This window comes from Anopheles coustani, chromosome X (genome assembly GCF_943734705.1).
Source record: "Anopheles coustani chromosome X, idAnoCousDA_361_x.2, whole genome shotgun sequence".
In the NCBI taxonomy this organism is placed as follows: domain Eukaryota; kingdom Metazoa; phylum Arthropoda; class Insecta; order Diptera; family Culicidae; genus Anopheles; species Anopheles coustani.
In genome coordinates, this window is record NC_071290.1 from 10,307,333 (window position 1) to 10,321,774 (window position 14,442).

A 14,442-nucleotide genomic window follows, 5' to 3' on the forward strand; every position below is an offset into this window, starting at 1 on the left:
CTTAAGCCAGATTTTTCTCACCGCAACGCACAGTGGGATCGGGTGGAACAATCAAACGGACATTTCTAATTGTTTTTATTTTATTTAATTGTTATTAGTACTAGAAACGTATGTCATAATACAACAATTTAATGCGATATTTTTCAAACCAATGTCCCTTACCGAAATTGCCTCGAAGCTTTACTTAAAAGGCAGTCAAAAGTCATATTACAACAATTAAATACGATATTTTCAAAACCAATTGCCAGTTTTTGTCCCATAAGTAAATGAAAATGCAACATAAAAATTATAGTAGCATTTCATATCAATTCTTTGGGAAGTTAAGTTTTTGCTTAGCATTATTGATTTAATAAATGTTATTAACAAATTTTATTGAAAACGATTGTACTAAAAATTATGCTAAAAACGCTTGGCAGTCAACGTGTTAAAGAGCTGAATCTCCAAAACGGGCAAACTCGGGCAGTTGAATGTTTTAAAACTTGTCGTTTGCATATGTATTCACTCAAGTGCATTTTGAGGCTTTTTTATTCATCAACAAACCCTTGGAAAACCTTGGTTTTCTTCATTTTTCAACAAAAGCATGTTATTTCAATGCTTGTAGCAGTTCAAACAAGAAAATTGCATTTGGTTGAAAAGAGATGTTTAAAGATGGTAATTTAAACGTGTCTTTTTCAAACCCCATAAATTAAAAGCAAAGTTAGAATAATTTAAAATCAAAGTTTATTTAAGATTACAATTTTAAATCGGCTTTGTCAAAGGTTGAAGTACCGTGAATTGCGTTAAAAATATAAAAAATGACACTTTTATCAATTTTTTCCAACTTCGGCATAGCTCAGCTTCAACATTGAGTGTTGCGTTTTATTTGAACCAAGGTTTTTTCTTTATTATCTTGTTGCCATTTACATACAAACACTTCGATTCTGTCTGAAATGTTCGCCACTTATCCCACCGTGCAGCGGAGCGCACGATTTGTATTCGAAAACATCGCATCGCATGCAAGCATGTGGCCTTATCTCTTGTTAGCTTTTAGTAACCCGATTCGGTACGTTGTCGCGTCTTCCTTCGCCGGGAGATGTCCAACCCTAATTATTAGATGTTGTTTATACCCATTGCAGTCCGAATTCCGATGAGCGCATACCTGAGTTACGGTTTTACAAATTTTATTAAACAAGCTACAATGAACGTGCAGAAAGTGAGTGTGTTTGGTAGCACACTTTTTATATAACCAAACCCAGAAGAAAAGTCGCAGAAAAGTCCATCCCCGACGCTTTGTAACTTTCGCATACTTTCATCCCATATCATGGCACGTAGGACCCCAGTGTGCAAAATCAACGAAACGAGATAGCATGACGATTTTGCACGCTGGGACGGATCCGATCGGTCCTCAGTTTTAGCCCGGCGCAGTCATCAGTACAACACTCGAATACAATTCTACAATTTCAAGTCAATTTCATAGTCAATTGCAGCATCATAATCCATATAACTTTATTAACACTTCGTACTTCTGTTTTAAACTACATTCACACGTTCTACAATCTGGTGAAACGTAGTTGCAGTTGAATGCTACCCGTGTTTTGAGTTGAACTTAATAAAAGACTGTCCATTTCACCGCGAACATTAAACGGGAGATAGGTGCAACGTTAAGTGAAAACAAGGAACCATCGCCAAAAACAAACCCATTTACAGTAGTTAATAAAGACCACAGCTTTAAGCCACCTGCCCCCTCCCATAACCCACCCCCGGTCTATCACGTCTTTCTCTCTACCTTCTTTCTCTCACTAGCGCGCACTCTATCTATTGCCCTACGAATACACTCTATAATCTCCCTCTTTTTTCACCAAATCACTACTATTGGCATCGCTGCAGGTGCTGCGTGATTCATTGGAAAATTCTGCTGAAAATTGATGAAAAAAAAACAAAAACAAAACAAAACAAAAAAAAACTCCAATCGCCAGCAGCCGAGCCCACAAATGCAAAGTATTTTAATGAACAAAACCCATTCGCGCCCTATTCGCTTCTCTAGTGAAAAGCGCCCATTTTAACGTATCAGCGAATGTCTAGATAATCGTCGAAATTATAGAAGCTTTCTGAAAAAAAAAACAAAACGGTAGACAAAAAACAAACAAACAAGACAACAAACACACACACATACATACATACAATTCAAAATCATATTCAACTACAAGAGATACTCCTGGCTATATACAATTATCCTGTACGGTAGCGATAGATAGACACATTTTTCAATTTAAGCATTACAAAAAACCAAAAGAAACCAAACAAAAGCATAGGAGGAGGAGTATTTTTGAGCCGTTATCCCATCATTTTCATGCTCTTGTGTATGGTTTTTTTGTTTTACTTTACATGCTAAAAAACAACTGAATAATAAATTTTATACAAAAAAAAAACCAAATGCGCTTATTCATTCACTTTGTGCCATTTTGCGGTGGGGGGGGGGGGGGGGGGGGGGAATTTCATCCGAAATGTGTGTGCGTGTTCGTCAATCAACTATTTAATGGATTGATTTAAATTCTCATGGAGAGATTTTTGTAAACCCTTTATTTTTAACAGAGAATTAAATTCGAAAATAGTGAATGTGTGAGAAAAAGAGTTGCTAGTTGCCACAGTTATTCGAATCCGAAGGAAAGAATCGAATCCAAAGTAAGGAAGTGGATCTCAAGAGTAAGTAAAAGGGTTACCAGACGCTACAAAGATTCCAATCCGTACAAGGAATCAAATCCCAACTAGAGATTTACATCCCAATTACGGATTGACATCAAGATCGAATATGAAACATGGACTTGAATCCTATAAAAGTTATTGCAAGAGCGAATAAACTAGTTGGAAAATATTTTAATGATTGTTTTATTTTCATCTGATTAGTTTAGGATTCGATTCCATTCCTCAGACTCAAATCTTAGTGGTGACTAATAACTCTTTTTCCACTCTGGGAACTCGTTTTCGCAACATCGTGATGATTGTTCAGTCTGATTCAAATCTATAAAAAGAGCTATACCAAAGAACAAAGTTGGTCTTATTTTTTTTTTTTACCGTTTTTGTTTTGTTTTATAAATTTTAATTCAATTTGATTTTTTTCTATATATTTCTATAAATTCTTCTACAATATGATGCGAGAGGCAATTCATATTTCCTTTTCCACTATTTGCCTTCCACTATTGCACTTCAATCTAAAAGAGTTGAAAAACTTCTCTATAAGCCGAATTATGATGTCTATTATGGCCTCCAAATCCTCGATCGAGTCGACATAATAGTTTTCTGTTGGAAACTACTCTTTTTAATACTTTTCTCATTCTCTTTTCATTCTGTTCTACTTCTTTTAACAAATTAAAATCTAGTTAACTGTTTAAAAATGATCTTTTCTATTAAATTCAAATAGCTACCATGTAATAATTAGAATTTTAACAGTCGCCTAATACGTATCAAATCGGTTTTCAATTATTAAGTTTGAATAATTTGGACATCGATTAGGAAAAAAAATGAGTAACAATTGTAGTTACTTCAAAGGGGAAGATTGGACCAAAACTGGTATGTGTTAAAGTAATTTAATTTTCTGTTCGTGTGGGTCTATTAGTGCGGCATGATATCAACTGTATACTTTCTCAAGACATCCAAAAAAAAAATTTAAGACCTAAAATTCCCATTTTATAATACCACCAATTTCAATCTGCTTTAATATGCTACACACCTTTAACATTGTTCTTCGGTGATGTATGCGAAATATAACGCTTTTACGTCCAGAGCCCATCAGAGATTCGGTTTACATTGAACGCTGTTGGGTTTTCCTTGCGGTCGTTCGTTTGTTTGACTGATAAGAAACCGTGAAATCGGTACCGGCGTCGATTAGCAGCGAATTTATTCGACTAAATGCAGTCGTTCGCTCCTTTTTTGCGCCAATTTTAGCGCATCCGCGACGGAAAGGCTGTCCAGGACGGACCGAGTGGGTTGAAGGGTGGTAAAATAAATATGTTAATAAGAGCGAACAAAATGTCGTAACCATAACAGTAACTATAAAACGAGTGATATAATAAAGGAACACGTTCACCGTCGTACGCCCGGAATCTGTTCCTTTCTTTTCTTGGCCAGAAGAAGAGTGTCGTAAGAAAAATTTGGTGTGTACACAGTAGCCTCTAATCGTGCCTGTGTTGGTACCGCGCTGGGTAGATAGTTTTCTGGACAAACCTTTTCGGTGGAGGAAAATTATTCACCCACCAAGCTCCAGCTAACGATCGCAGCCACTATCTGCAGTTTCCGTTGCCAAATTCGTTCACTTCTTTCTACTCTGCCATGTTTGGTTTACCTGCCGTGGTAGCCATATTTCTTCCGTCGTTATTCTTCTACTTACGCTTGTAGCTATATTGCATTCGCAACGATAAGCATGGGTTCTTCTTTCGCAATCTTTGTTTCAAAAACGGTTTAACTCCTTTCAAGTACCACGGACGAAAGAAACGACGGACGCTAATATGCAATATCGCACTGGAGCCGGATTAGTCGCGTGTGTACCGTACAGTCGTTGCCTCTGAAGAGACCTCTTTGAAACAATACATCGAATTTTTTTATCCTCGCGTATTGGCTTTCGTTTGATTAGCAAATTTTGTTTTGTTAATGGTTTCATGTACTGTGAATTTCATACAAACAAGAGGATTCAACCAACGTAAATATAACCAAATTTTATAAGAAAGTGATATTCACCATCTTTTCACATCACGTCAACATACAGCGGATAACAAGGGCCAAAGTTTTACACAGAGTTTTCGAGACAAGCTAATACATGGTGTTTATAGAAAAAAAAATCGTGATAAACTACAAGAGCATTCTAAATGAAATAACGGGTGTGGATCAATAAGTCAGGTGTAGTAATAATGCACTTCTACTTATCCAAACTCTATATCAAATATCCCAACAGTGTTGAATTACAACATGTATTGTAAACTTGAGATTCTTTCTTTTAAATTTGGAAAATATTTTTCATGTCATCGATTCGCTTCCGACAAGGTTCTTAGTGCTCACCGTTTTAAATGAGTTAAAATGCTGTCTAAGTCTAAAACAAATCTAAAACAAGTTAACATAAGCTGGCTTGAGTGCATTCTAAAAAAAATATACCGAGTTATTAAAAATTGAATTGAAAAAGACACAAACGTGCAAAATGTATATTAACATGTTTTGGATTAATGTTAAGCTTATATTTATGTGAGCTTTTAAAAAACATGCTTCATTAATTTTGCGTTTTGTAACAATTTGTTCAGCTATCGATTATATATAGCAGCGGTTGTAAACAAGTAATGAAAATAAGTTTATATCCCCGAAAACACCGCATCTGGGCGGAATGTGCAAACAAAAATGTACACGGAAAAATATGTTTTTAATGCAATAAAAAAAAGGTAGTTAGTTTTCAACCATAAATTGGTAAACATTAACTGTTGTTACAGTGTAATTGAGTGTCTAGGAAAACCACAATTGCCATTTTCATGTTTCGGCAAGTGACAAAAGCTGATGAGACAGTAGCTGATGAGCTGTCTTCAATTCTTAGGTGCCTTAGAGACAACAACACCTGCTTCGAGATGAGGTTCAGCGGCAGCGGCTGTTTTATACAAACACTAAGAAAGTCCTTTGCCATCAACCTTTAGTTATTGGATCGATATGACTTTCAATTGTGCATACTCCAAAGTCGACACTCGAAGTGCATCGTACTTCGAGCATTTTTGTGCCCTCCTCCAGCGCGAGTGCCAGCAGCTCGAGACAACTCCTCGAAAATAGCTGTATGTAGCTCCTAGTCGATCCCAACCCCCCAACCCTTTGTGCAAGTGTGTTGACTCCTCCTTCCTCCAAGCAAACAACGGCCGTTCAGCCTCCTTTTTGGAAAAAAAAAATTAGATGCAACCTATGCTCAAAGCACTCAGACATGCTTCAGGCAAGAGTATCCATGTCCAGAGTGCATCATTGTCCCTTTACATCGCATCCCTCGCATGCCTGATGAGGGGCCACTTGATCATGAGCGAACACTCCGACACGTAGTGCACCTAAAACTGCTCCCTCCGCCGGAACCGGGGTTTAATATGCCAGCGACATTCAAGCACGCAGTTCGCTAGCTGCGGACGAGTTACCCACCTTTTGGGGACATGAAGACGAATATTTCGAACGTCATAATTTTTCGTTGCCAACACCAACAAAACACATTGCGTTTACGCCCGTTCCCACCTTCTATAACCCTCCGTGGGTAACTTCTATTGAGATTACCACACACGTTACGTATTACGGAAAAATTACTTCGAATTAATTTTACAACTTTCTATGCTGGAATCTAGAGAAAATCCAAGGATCAAAGTAGCAAAAACCACATTGAAGCCGAATATGTTAACATACTTGTTCTTGAAGACTAGAAAGCTGTCAAATAATATTGAATTTGTTCGACTAATCAGCGGATTTCGATCTCAAACTTCTAAATCAATCAACAGAACAAGTGTTTTAATACAGCAGACAAAATACTGTACATCCCAGATTAATATTGAATGACCTATCTTCTAAAAATTCTTCAAGAAAAGTACATTGAAAAAATATCACATTGAAATAAAATCGCAAGTTCTTTGTTAGTTAAATTTTAGCTGTTCTTTTTTAAGGAGTTTTGTGTACACTAAAAACTCGATCAATTCTGAACCGCCTCTTCTGAAACTTTTCACACATTAAGTTTAAGCGCTGCAGATGTTGTTTAAGATTTTGTCAATTACTGTTTTTTAATGAAATCATCCACATTTTACATTTGAATCTCAGTTTTACTAAAACAAGCAAAACAAACATAAAAGATCCAAACATTGCTCAACAAAACACAACAACATATGAAAAATGCAGAAAATCTTTATTTGTGTTTAATTATCAATGTTGGCATGTCAGCTCGGTGAATCGTCCGTAAAATTGGACACTGCTGTTAATTTTGGAGTTAAAAGTTTCCTCCATTGTGTTGTTACCAAAATTGTGGTAAAATTTTCAGAAAATTTAAAGCCATTTTCTTTTACTTCAAGTTTTTCCTGATAATGAGTAGTAATACTTTAAAAAACTAGTTAATTTTTTATTGTTTAAACTGCTGCTAATTATTCTTGAGTTCGGTAATAATGATGGAAAAGCACAGCTTAAACTTAGAAACAAAATTTATTGAAAAGATGAGTATCTGCATTTGTTTTGCACACATGTCAATCGTAAATCTAAATTTCAATCGTAAAACGTAAATCTTATATATACATGCACTCATTTTTCCGTTGAGGTGTGATGCACTTTGGACAAACATGCTTCATTAGTTGTATTTTTTGCAATTTTTTTATTAGTTTATCGTTTTTAAAATAACAAGAATAAGTATTCAAAACGCGCAACAGCTTGTAAATTTATATTTCAAGTATCTTCTGCATAACATTAAAAAGTCAAACGACCAAAACAAATAATTCCTTGAAACAATTTGTTATCAACTGTAATAATTGTGTTAACATATCTTTTGCATAGAAAAGATATTTGTTACAAGTAATGTTTTAAATATTGATCACAGCTAACTTTGTCTTTTCCTGTATTCGTTTTCAATAAGATTGACACTCACAAAGGCTGTTAAAAGATACACTACCTTTTGTCATTCTTCGTTTTAAAACAATGTAACAAGGTAAGTGCTATCCACAGCGATCTCAAAATACTAAGAGCGAAACACTGAAGTGTGGATTCCTTTTGTGGTCCGCTTGAGCCAATGTTTTACCTTCTCTTGCTCCCTTTTTTTTTTAAACTAACACAACCCTCCAATTGATAACCCTTGAGCGTTCAATGCAATTCAGTATTCTTCAATACGACATGTGCTTGACACCATTTCTACTTTCCAAGCACTATAGTGATGTAGCATTCTTGAAACAGAAGTTCACATCCTGTAGCCTTCAATGGTAAACTTAAGCGTCTTAGCTAGTAAGAATCCCCCGAGAACGACATCGTCACGGTGAATAGAAAAACATTAAATTATTTGATAAACGCTGTAGAAGTTAGAGAAAACAATTATAATTTTATAATCTTGTGCCAAATGGCCTCTCCCTTACACTCTTTATCATTTTTACAGTAGATCTTCCAAAAATGAAGTATGTAAAAAATCCTACGAATTCAAAATCTATAACCGAACCGAAATCATTCGACACGAAATTGTCAAACGGTGAAATGTTACTAATGAAATTCAAAGATAATCCCAGAAATAAATTACTAATATACACTTCGATGCATGCCCAGTGTGGTCGAGTTGTGCAGCTTCAAAGGATACAACAACATACTCTTTAAAAAAATTAAATATATCTCCCTGCAACCTGCGGTAACTTCCATTCTTCACTAGGTTGATAAATTAGTCTTTTGTATAAGGCCCATAAAACATGGTAGAATGTAAGGTAGTTATTAAAACTACTTTAAAATAATAAGCATAAGGGGTATTCCACATTCTTCTGTCTCTAACATATTCACAGCCATCCTCAGAGAAAACCAATCCAAATCGTAAATTGCAGCATAATATCAAATGTGAACCCAATGTAATAGTATTACAATAATGTTCAAGATAAGAACATGGAAGTGTTAAAGCCGGCGCTGTTGTAATAAATAAAACGATTTTCCTAAGTTCGTGTTTAGCCGGGTGTAAGGCTAGTTCTTAATCGGAATCACTCATTTTAAATGCGAAAACAAAAAAGACATTTCCTTCTCGATCGAGTAGGCTTGATTCCAAACGTTAAGCTGTATCCGGGTCGTGATTCTGTTTACATGCGGAAAGTGTCTTGTGACCAGGTTGTTACAACTAGTTGATACAAATTGATCCAAAGACTCTTAAATACTTCTTGATGCCTAACCTAGTTGATACTGAGCAGGAACAGATTATTCATTTCCAATCCTCGTGCGTTTCAGCCTCGGATCCTTTCCGGCATTCAGGGGATGCTTCAGTCAATCATTATAGCGCTAGAAGAATGCTAAAATATTAAATAATATGTTAGATAACATTGTAACTGAAAGTGACCGTGCCTAGAGGCTGTTGATAGACATATAGGGCACAATTTGTTTTTGAATCATCGATGGTTAATCTATTGATCACAGGCGAACAGTGCGAAACCTACGTGAGTTTGTCTTACCCAACAAAACGATGATTCGGTCACACTCGGAACAGATTTCAACGCAACGTCCATTTTTAATGCTCAATGAGAAACGGTTACCTGAAATGCACCTTTAAGATGCTCAAGAGCTTCGAAACATCGTTTTTCCAAACGGAAATGCCTACCAATCGAGCCAGGTTTTAATTCGGAGGTAAACAAACAACAAACCTGTGTATTTGACAGCTGCTGCTGCTAACGTCAAAGCAGTCGGCGTAAAAGCGTCCAACATGCTGTCGGTATTATCGGTCAACTTGCATGCAGCTTGTACAGCCCGTTGTGTGCAAGTTTGCATGCGGCAGAAGCTTTAAAAACAGCAAAAAGCGTAAAAGCATGTAAAGCATAAAGCATATGTTAGTGCTATAAAAATCGTCCTGTAAACTTGTATGCTACAAACATTTATGGCATAAAGTTTATGTAGAAACATGGAAAGCTTATAAAATAAACTTCAAAGTCTGGGCGTAAGGCACATAAAGATATTTTTCTAAAATGAGTTTCATTAAAATCATGCGGACGACGGGACGATAATGAACAGTGAAAACAGAAGATTACTTCACTGTTATTGATTACTTCGTTGTTCTACGGGAAGGTCTCGCCAATCCAAATTACTAGTGTTGTTATTCAATATTACAACCATATTTTTCAAAGATATTTTTATTTCATTTCTTCGTCAGTCCACTTCTCTTCAACAATTTTGTGTTTCCATTTACTTCCAGGTTATTATAAAGACTAGGCCTGGAGGCTTCCAGGATGTCCCCCATTCCACCAACCAAATTTCGAACATCCCCAAGGGTAGAACGACGTTTCCAAATCTGACTTTTGTGGCCGAGTAGGGAGAGTAAAACAGTAAAAAAGTAAAAACAAACAGATAAAAAACAAAAAAAAACAAACTCAACAAAAAGATTCTGAGCAACCAAGCGCCTAGCGTGCGGAAATCGAGGAAATTTAAAAAGATAGAGAATGGCAAAGGTTCCTGCCGGAGTGCCGTCTAATGACGCTTCTGGTAAGCAGAAACGAAGGATGCAATAACTCTACGTTTATGGTGCGCTCTGACAATTACAAACCGAAATAAAACACCAAAATAGAAACAAACGAAGCAACGCGGAGGAATGGAAAACGGAAACGAAAACTGGTCGTGGATGGACCAAAAACGGGGCATTCTTCCGTTCTTTTCTTTGTCGCCTTTTGCTTTCCGCCAGGAAGGAGATGGAAATCGAATGCTACCTTCCCTTTCCCGGGCAACGAAAACAGGGCGTGGCTGAATGGGGGAAAAACGGGCGAACCAATTGCGATCGGCACGGAACGCTTCACGACGCTCCGCCTACTGCGTCAATTCGCCATCTTTGACGACGTTTCGTTGTTATTTATTTATTTACCGCTGGCTTTCGTTCGCCACGGAACGTCTGAAGGGCAGCGGGTCACGGGGGCTTGACGAAGCAAAGCCAAAAGGCCCCGGGGATACGGGACGGTATCGGCATCGCGAGCGGCATAAACATCTTGACAGACGCCAACGTCGTTGGAACGGAGAAGGCGACGGAATTTGCCGCATGCGCTACGCGTCTCCGCTGGCAAAGGAGGCAAACCTTAAAACCAGCAATCTTAACGAAAAACCAAAGATAAATGGGAGGAGGGAGCAGCAGAAAACAAAAGCTGAAAACTCCGAACCGCCTTCCCGCACAGGCCGTTCCTTAAATCTACTCCGAAATCTGCCGGAGCCGATGCTCCGAACAGGGCATAAATATAGATGTGTGTCTAGTGCTAACGGGTGCTTACTGATATCGTTGACAACGCCAAAGACTCCGGAAAAAAGGTGGAATGGAGGGGGGGGGGATGGGCTGAAGGGAAGCAAACAATTTTCGGTCATAAATTTCAATATTTATGATTCTCCCGCGCCGCACACTATTTCCGAGGTCACCGATTTACAAATTCCGTATCAGGCACGCTAGGAGGTTTTTCTCTCTTCTAGCTTCTAGCCTTTTCGTTCGTTGCTCGTGAAATTCGCGGTCCATAATAAAAACAAAAAGTTCCTTCTTCGGTGATCGATGATCCTGTTACTTCCAACTTTACCTGCAGTTTCACGAATATATGCATATTACGCAGAGATTATCGGTCGCGTGCGGTGAAAAAACGCTATCCACTATTTGACATGAAACGAGCACTTTCGCTTCGGATTGATTTGGGGATGAAAGAACCCGAGTAAAGATACACCAGATGCCCATGGATCGAGGAAGTTGAAGAACAGAACATAACATGGTTAGCTCGAGGAAGAACAACCGAGAGCGAGCACCTGATTAAAATAAGATTCAGCAAACAAAAGGAACAGACCAGGAACGGTTTAAAAACAAAAAAAAAAACAACGAAATGAAACGTGAAAATTGTGGAAAAGCGGGCGCTTGTTTAATCCGCTTTGAACTTTGACCTAGAATCGCACTAATCCTATCATGTTAAAGGCTAGGACGCAGCCGTTCAAGGCTCGGAGCGTTAAAACTGCAACATTTTGAGCGGAGGCTAAATATAGCGGAGCGGCTTTCTGTTTTAAAGCAGCAAAAATAAGGTCAGAGTGGAAGTTTGATAATTTATATCGGAAGATGAAAAGTGGCGCTGGATATTTGAAAGGAATTGAACAAATAAGATCGCTATATGAGGAGTTCTCTTGTTGCAAGGTGGATTAACTTGCCCCCCAAACCGACAACTGCTGCACGGTGTGTACCTAGACAACATTTACCACGCAAAATTGGCAGGGATTCGAGAATATTGAGAGTATACGCTCAATTCTAAGATAGGGGAATCGAAGGGGACAAAAAAAAAGGCAGCGAGCGATAAGAAAGTGTGGTTAAGGAAATGTAATAAATCCGCAAACATCTATATTGAGCAAGTTGATGATGAGTTTTTCGCCACGGGTTGCGCCCACCTGCTTTTCCCGGACCGGGTTGGGGGGTTGGGGGGGGGGAAACGCTGTCGAGGGCGCAATTTTTCATGCAAGCCACATTGTTTAAGCACCGGATTTGCGCTGCCGGATTGGGAAGTTGAGAGTGTAATTCGCATTTCGGCGTGTAATGATGGGTTTTTTTGTATTCGTGTGTTTTCCCCTCGCCCTTGTGCATCTTGCTCCCATCCAAACCGTACTTCTCTGCCGATAAAGAGCCCTTCGGTTTGGGTTTCGACAAATACTTTAAAAGTACGTCATCGGCGAGACAAGGCGAGACATTTCTTAACACACAGCAAAACACGAACAAAGGTAGGCCTTTATTTTCTTCCACGTTTAACTAGCTGGCTCATTATTTACCTTGTCATGTTTGTTGTTGAAAATGTTTAGCTTAAGTGGACATAAGAAATCATCTGGTAGTTTTGTATTTAACAATTTTACACTCCAACATTTTTAATTATTGCTTCTAAGGCAGCTCTTCCGCAAACCACGGATGACGTACAAGTTATCCCGAAATATCTAATCTTTTATTTATAGAAACACAAAGAAGAAGGAACAAAACTCGATTGGTAGTTTTATACATGTCTGAAAAAATGTTTACATACTTAAAAGTCAGTGAAGTTTATAAAAAAAATTAACCATCACCAAGATGGATCGGGGAATGCCGGGAAGTGTTCAAGTCCAAAATCACCTGATAAGAGTTCCACTTTAGTCCATAACCTTGGTCACGGTCGATTGTTCGTTTGTTTTTGTAAAACACACACCGTTTGGAGTGTTTTGAAAAAACAATAACAGCTTAAGAGCAGATTGTGATGCTCTTCTTCCATTCCAGTGAAGTAAAACTGCAGTTTCAAATGATGGAACGGCTAATGCGTTACCATTAGTTGACATTTCTAACGCAAAAATAAATACTAAAACTAAACATAAATTACTAAAATCTGTTATTATTACCAAAAACAAATCAAAGATTATTGTTCTTATCATTAAAATAACTCGATTTCTTGGAATTCAACTCTCTATCTTATACACAACACTGTGCCAAAAGGTACTTAATAAACGTAAACAAACAAACAATTAGATTTATAAGGATGGAAAGTCGTAATTAATTGAAAGAAGAGTGCAATCCTCAGGCGTGAAATGCAGTTACTAACCTATTCTCAACTCTAATGAACATGTGTGTAACATTTGATTAAAAATGGTTATGTCGTTTTGGAGTTACCCTTCTCAGACGTGGACTTTTACAGTTATTTTTGCCCAAAATTTAACTATCAAAATGTCAAACGGCTGACAAAAAAATGGCGTCGTTTAATAACGCAAAGTTCTACCAAACGGGTTTTGCAGTAATTTGATCATTTTCATGTTTGAATTTAGCGTAATGTTCAACTTTGAGTAATGAATAAAAACCCGTTGTGAGTAGCAGATCAAAAAGTAAACAAATCACTACTTTGACATAAACAACACACTAGCACTAGCGCTAGCGCTATCAGCGTGTCACAAGAGTTGTATACATCTATCGATGGATAGTTGTTGTTACCATCCAGTTCATCGTTTGTGTCTCGTGATGTATTTCACCATTTTTCATACGCTATTGATTAATTTTTCACTAACGAGTCCAATCGTTCTGTAGCTCAACCTAGCTACTAGGTCTCCGCAAGGGAACCTTTTTCCCTCGACCGAAACCGTTTTCAACACTATTTGTCTTCTTCTTATCCTCCCTTTCCCCCCCGCCCACGGGGTTCAGACGATTGGTTCAATATTTACAGCTGGTTAAAGGCCGCTGGGCCGCTTGCGCTTCTATTCGGGGCTTTTTATTTTTTTTTTAACAAACAGCAGCAGCTTTGGAAAAGGAAAATGTTTAATTTAACAATTCGCTACGGTCACTTAGTACGGTGAAGGAAATGTATTCCATGTTTTTTTCTCTTTTTATATTCTTCTCCTCTCTCGTGTGTTGTTTTCTTTTTTCTCTTTTTTGTTTTTTAATCCACCACATTCCGACATTGTGATGCAAATGCAAGGAACAGACAGTAAGAAGTGCAGCAAGAAGCAAATAGAGAAAAAGAGTGAGAGGGAATGGAATTCGTAAAAAATAAAGGAAACCTCATGAAAACCCTAAATAGGGCCCCCGAAAATCGATTGCCGTGACGACGACGGGCCCTTGTTTGGAACGGGGGAAAGAAGAAAAAAAAAAACCGCTCGGAATTATCGGGAAAGTGACACATATGTGTGTTTTTTACCGCCTCCCTTCCCCGCAAACCGCATCCGCAAGGAGGAGTGCATGGATGGACGGTTTTCCGATGGTTCGGGTCCTTTTGTGCAGCCCCGAGGTGGTTAGGATGCAATTCGGGAGGGAGGAAGGGAGAG